The sequence below is a fragment of the Ambystoma mexicanum genome, chromosome 3p, assembly GCF_040938575.1.
Source record: "Ambystoma mexicanum isolate Mex_15411 chromosome 3p, UKY_AmexF1_1, whole genome shotgun sequence".
Taxonomy (NCBI): Eukaryota; Metazoa; Chordata; class Amphibia; order Caudata; family Ambystomatidae; genus Ambystoma; species Ambystoma mexicanum.
Genome location: NC_090925.1, coordinates 352,571,421 through 352,577,995, shown reverse-complemented (window position 1 = coordinate 352,577,995; position 6,575 = coordinate 352,571,421).

The following is a 6,575-nucleotide window of genomic DNA, read 5'->3' as shown; positions in this document are numbered from 1 at the left end:
GCCACAGGTTGAGGTGTGGAACCGCCAGTGCAATCGGTTGGGGGGGGCCAGAGTGGGCAGCAGAGGCGGCACAGGGACATGGGCACCTATACTGGGGCCTGCGGCGCTGGGGCCATTGGTGGGAGCATGTCTGAGGAGATCAAGAGCCTGAGGAACCCTTCAAAAAATCTGTCTTTGCTGGCCAGAGGGGTGGAAAGCGATATTGACAGGGTAGTGGGCGGCTGCTGAAGCCGTTGCATGCCCTGCTCATACGGATGCAGCAGAAACCTGCCCTGCGCAAATGAAGGATAGGCTGTAGGCCACGTACCTGGTTGACACCAGTCCCACCTTGACACTCGTTCTTCCACACTTCCTTGGTGCGGTATCGGGTAGATGTCTGGCATGGCATGCATCTTGACGAGCTGTGTTCCACGTGCCTGTGTCGTGTTGCTTGGTTCACAGGACCCAGCCTCGTCCAGAACTCCGGAGTGTGGATCATGAGGCCTACCCTGCTCTTCAGGCCGAGGCCCGAACGCGTTTCGCCCTCAGTGGATCTGCCGGTAGTATTGCTTATAGGCGCCCCATCAGACATGTTGCCGGTACTAGGGAGGGGCCCCTTGGGTGAAGACCTAGTAAAAGAAACTTCCGGTCTCAGCACTGTCACTGGGAGGATCCACTGACCACTCGGCCTGCTGGCCGGTAGCTGAAATAGCCTCGGTATTCATGCTGGTATGAGAACCAGAGAGGTTCCTCCCGCATGGGCGAGTCCTTGGAAAGGAGTCGCCCTTGTGGGGTACACTGGAAAAGAGTGGCCCTACCTTGGGCCTGGATCGATGCTTGAAATCTCTGAAAGAGTTCCCTCCACCTGGCTAGTCTTTTCTTCAGAGACCTCAAAAGCGCATTGCATCCGGTACAAGCTTGCCACACGTGGTCTGGGCCAGGGCAACATAGGTAGAGTGTGTGGGGATCTGAAGTTGGAAAGTGTTACAGGATGAACACCTGCTGAACCCTGTTCAAGTCGACATGCTGAGTACCTGAATGAAAAAAAGACAAAGATGCGCGCGTGGAATTAAATCGCCAAAGCCAAACCCAGGAGCGCGGGTGAATTCGGCCATTTCCCACGGACGAGGAAAAGGGGACTGAGGTGTGGCTCCGGAGAGCAGAGTCAAGGCAGCGCATGCTTCCCAGGGCCACACCCCCAAATTGAAAAGTTTTTTTAAGGTTAAAAAGGTTGTCTCCCATCCCGCGGAAGGGACGCCCATGCAGTATGGAGGAAAGGTGACGGGACGAAAGAGTAGGATAAGTCTTGCATCCATATTCTGGATAAGCTGCAGGGGGACGTAGAAAGAAAGAGGGTAGATATAGGAAGAGGCTGTTGCAGTAGTTCAGCCTACAGAAACCATGAAACCCTTAAAGCAATAGAAGAAACCGGGCTATGCAACACCACAATGGATTAAATTCCTTCAAAGTACAAACCTAGCTACCTGCTTTCAGTGCAAACTCATCTCATGCATGGTCAAATGTGTTCCAAAATAATTCATCTCACTATTACTCTTCAATATGGCGCCTCTTGTGAAACTCATGCGACATGGTCTGTCATTCTACAACTATGCAGATTATAATCAAATCTATCAAATTATCACCAGCAAGGACACCTACCAGATCGTCAACTGCCGCTTGAATCAGCCTGTGGATGAGCAACCACCTTAAACTCTAGCTGGAAAACAAAGTGAAATTGATCACTCCTTACCACTCTCTAAGAGCACCTACACCATGGCCGACAGAAAAAGGAACCCTACAAGTGAAAACAGCTCACATTCCTAATGGGCAATGACAAACACTGGAATCCAAAGCTAATGCAAAAGAAATTCAGAACACAGCAGCAAGTTACTTGGTGCGATCTCTCTTGCTGAGTCTTTAAACCTTGTTCAGAGCAATTCGGCACCAAGGAACAGAATTCCATCTACAGACAATAGAACCATGAAGTCCATAAATGACAACTCATTGAAACTACATGTACTTCTACGTCCCCTTTCCTCCATCCTGTATGGACGTCACTTGCTGGGAACAGAACCCTTTTGACCATAAAACACTTTCCCTTCATATGTATACACATGAGGGCATGGCCTTGGGAGCATGTGCTCAGTTAACCCCGCCCACACCTTAGTCCTCTTCCACGTCAACAGCAGACTGATTTCACCAGCACTCCTGCGAGAGGCCTCAAGCCTTGTAATTTCATGCGATTTCCACTAAATTATTATTTTTTTTTATTGTTCAGGTTCTAGGAACAGTACCTAGCTTGTCCCTGGCACAGGTCAGCCGTGAGTGGCTGCAGCAGGTACCAGTCGTGCAACTGAGCTCGTCCCACATCCGATCCGCACATGCTCTGCCTAGAGTAAGGCTACGGATGGAAAGGCTGCTCGGTGTGCAATGCTCCCACACCCCGGTCTCTCAGAAACCAGCTTGCATGGTTATTTTCCAGGACTCTGCCCGAGAGCATTAATACATACACAGGAAGACCAAGAAGGCAAGTGTACTACTATTTTTTAAAGCACCACGCAGGGGCAACTCCTTTCCAGGGAAGCCCATTGACGGGAGGTGTCAGTCAGACCCTTGCACTGTCAGGAAGGACACTGAGGCACTTGCAGCTAGCGGCTTAACGGCTGAGGGGTCTGAGGGCCCTACCGGTCCCATCGCAGAGGAGATGCTGGCTCTGGTACCAGGACACATCCCGAGGGGGCGCTTACATGCAGCACTTAAAGCGCTACCGGCCCATGGCCAACTGCCTACCAGGTCCACTCTTGAGGTGCAGGCCGAAGCCCAGGCCCACGTCAGCTATGGTCCGACGTGCTGAAGGCACGGACAAGATGGCAGCCAGGCAAGATCCCCAAAAGGCAGGAAACTCAACCAGAACAGAAGTGAGCCAACAGGCCAAACCGCAAAGGAACAAACCTATTCGCTGGGGTTTATTGGTTCCTATAACTCCTGTCACTTGGACCACTACATACCAGACCTTCACATGGCAAGCACGAGGCTATGTACTCAGAAGGTGGTGGGGGGCAGCACAGGTGTTTACACCACCGCAGCTGGCACCTGTGGAGTACTGCTCCCAGCCCACCTGCAAGGAATGTTTCTTCAACAGGTTTTTGCCCAAGTCGGAAAACAAGGGCATAATTTGTGACATGATTTCACCCATACCACCGCCTCAGCTGGTGCCAGCGCAGCCTGCACTTCCACCGCTGCCCATGCACCTTGCAGCTCCGGTCGCAGCACCTCCAGTGCCTGGGCCATCTCCAGCAGCAGACCCAATGCCTACAGACCCAGTGGCCCCTCTGAATGCAGGGGACCAGCAAGACAGAACGCCTTCTTTGGCAAAGGCCTTTCATGACAATCACTGGTTTAGCGGAATACCTGTGCATCCCTTAGCCCCAACCCAGGAGCGGCCGGGGTACTAGTGGAAGTACTCGCCAGATCTGGGCTTCGCCCCGATGGTATCCCATTGAAGGACGTGGATGCTGTGGTTAAGGAGCCCCACTCCACATAGCCAGTAAATAAAAGGCTAGATGCGAAGTTCAGGCAACACTGCTGTGAAATGCAACACTTTGCCATTGTCAGTTCACCCCCAGCCACTCTAGTCAGCCATTGTGGCGGCGTCTATGAACGCCAAGCCTCGGACCTCTTCGGCGAGCAGCTCAACTTCAGCACTACTGGCCAAGGAGGGAAAAAATGCTCGAGGCCTATGGTAAGAAGGGGTACTTTAATGCACAACTCCACCTCAGCCAGGCCAACACCATACTGGATGCGACTAATCAACTGCTTTTGAGTGAAATCACAGACTTCCTCTCAGACATTCCAGCCCACTAGTCGCACAGGACATCATGAAAGCCATGGTGGCACACAGATACTGCTAGCAAAGCCATCTGCCTGGTGACGGACATGCAAAGGACGTGCTGGTTTTAGGCAACCAGGTTCAACCCCAACTTTCAGGACAGAATCGGCAGCGACTTGATCCACTCCTCCACAGACAAGGAACTAAATAAAGATCAGTTTGCAGACCACCAAATCTCTGACCAGTCTCACCAAACCAGCAGCCAAAACCTTCACTCAGGGCCACTCTCGCTTTGACAGAGGGCTGTTTCCAGGACCGCCGGGCCAGGCAACCAGACAGGTCGCCAAGCCAACATAGGCAAAAACACCAGCAGTCTTTGCACAAATACTTTGTCGCCCTCCCAGTCATATGACTCAGATTCAAAGAAGCAATGACAGCTCGCGTCAGATCCACAGCACCCCGGTCGGTGTCAGGTTGGCCCTACACAGTCCTGCTTGGCTCGCACGCTTTATGGACTCATGGGTGATTTCAGTAGTCTCCTCGGGCTCCCGGCTTCCCCGACTGCACCCCCCCCCCCCCGCAGGGCTTTTACTCCAGCATCTTCGCTATTCGAAAGATACAGGTGGCCCTGCAAGTGGTCCTATATCTATACTTCCTGAATCTACCTAGCTCTGCAGAGCTTTTAGCGGATATGCTGTGGGGGGGGGGGGGGGGGGGACTTCATGTGCTCCCTGGATCTGAAAGATGCACATTTACACACCCTCATAGGGCAGATCCTTCCTCGGGTTCTGGGTCATGGGGTTGCCCTTTCAATACAAGGTGCTGCAGGTCAGCCTAAATTCAGCGCTGAGGGTATTCACAAGCCTGATTAACGCAGTGGCTGCTCAGGTCGGCGGGCACCTATGTATATCCTTACCAGAGCAGGTCAGAAACTCAGCGGACAGACTCATGAGTACACTCTACAAAATGGGGTTCTTAATCAACTTCCAGAAGGCTGAAGTCTACCCTACACAAACACTGGTGTTTTTGGGGCTGCAGTGGGATACGCAGAGGCGGAAGGTGTTACACACTGGGGAGAAGGTGGCAGCGATTAAAGGGATTTCTAGTAAAAAATGTTTTTAAAAAAATAGATAGGCCACATAAAAAAAAAAATACTAGCATCCTCCGTTTTAAAACTTCCTATGTAAAATTTTGAGCTATTCAAGCTCAAAATTCGAAAAAGCAAGCACAGGGGGCGCAGCCATTTTGTGAAATGGAGGCCCTCCTCTGCTGGCTTTTGCGGCACTAATGAAGGAAAAGCCAGCTGTAGTAAACAAAGGCTACCGCTGGGTGGCTTTCCCTTCATTAGTGCCGGGACGCGGACCGGAGACCAGAGCAGGATAGCTGCAGCTGAATCTCGGTAAGTGCTATTTTTTTTTTTTACAAAAAATAAGCACTAGCTGCAGTTTTTTTTTCCTAAGTTTTCCGGGCTGGAGGAGCCCGGAAAACCTAGAAATAAAACTTCAGCTTTAAAAACGTATATGTTTGCGGTCGCTTTTGAAGCGACCGCAAACATAAATACGTTTTTAAAGTTGCGACTACAGCAAAAGCCCCCTTACGCTCTCCCCCAACATTTCTTTTTTCAGATCCGCCAGAGTGCCTGGAGAACATGCAAATGGCAAAAGTGGCCAGTAACCAAAATACTGTGTTTAGAGTTCCATGGTCTACCCTTTTTCATACTATGTGCCATGCCCATCACCAAGTAGTGGCCTGGTTAGAAGCAGTCCTAGGATCTTACACGACCACTGCAGTTTCTGTACACTGGCTCATGATGCGCTAGGTTTAAAGTACTCCTACTGCAAGATGCATTTCAAAGTCACAATCTCCATTCGATCAAAACCGCATTTGGCGTTTGCTTTGGTTAAACTTTGTCAACCATCTGATCTTTACTACCAGTCTTTCTTCCTCCATTAGGGCCACAGATTAAGTTAAACTGCTCTGCCACAACTACTCCTTCTGACGTTTGGCTTCTCTTTTGGTTGGAATTACGGTCATCTTTCGGTTAGATGTCGCACATATCGGAGTAGGCTGTGAAAAACATTGCGAGACCTTGCCCTTAGGAAAAGAGCTGGCAGTAGACAGTACCATGTGCTACGCTCCAGTGATTTGCTCATTGCATAGAAGAGGCTAAATACCAAATAGCACCTCTAGAAAAATCATGATAATATGGATGGGCAAGCTTCTTAGAATGCTTCCCCAGAAGAACCCACAGGAAACACCTGGCCAGGATGTACAGGACATGCACTCTGCTAACCAAATGTCGCTGGTTTGAGCAAAGGCAGTATCTGTTGATTGAACAGTTGCCCTCAAGCTTGTAAATCACAACACGATTAAACTGCTATAAAAATAAAAGTCCCCATGTGTACTCCAGGCCTAGGCGTTCCAGGCAACTACCACGCAAAGCAGAACGGAATGCCAGGAAGCACAGCACTTGCAGAATTGCGTCAGAAGCACAGAAAAGAAAAATCAATTCATGCATGGGACATGCAGCGCTACAACTGAGCCAGAGCAGACAGCAGAGGTGCCATACAAAAGGGGCATGGGCGTAACAGTAGAACATCCAGATTCTGGGCAATCTATACACATTCCTACCTACTCCCCAATTCAGATTGGAAGTGGAAGGGTCACTAGGAGTCTCACATGAATGGAAATATCCAAAGCTTGTGAAGCTACAGTCAAAACAGGTATACAAAAGTGGAGAATAACTCAGCAATATGGTGTGTGGCAT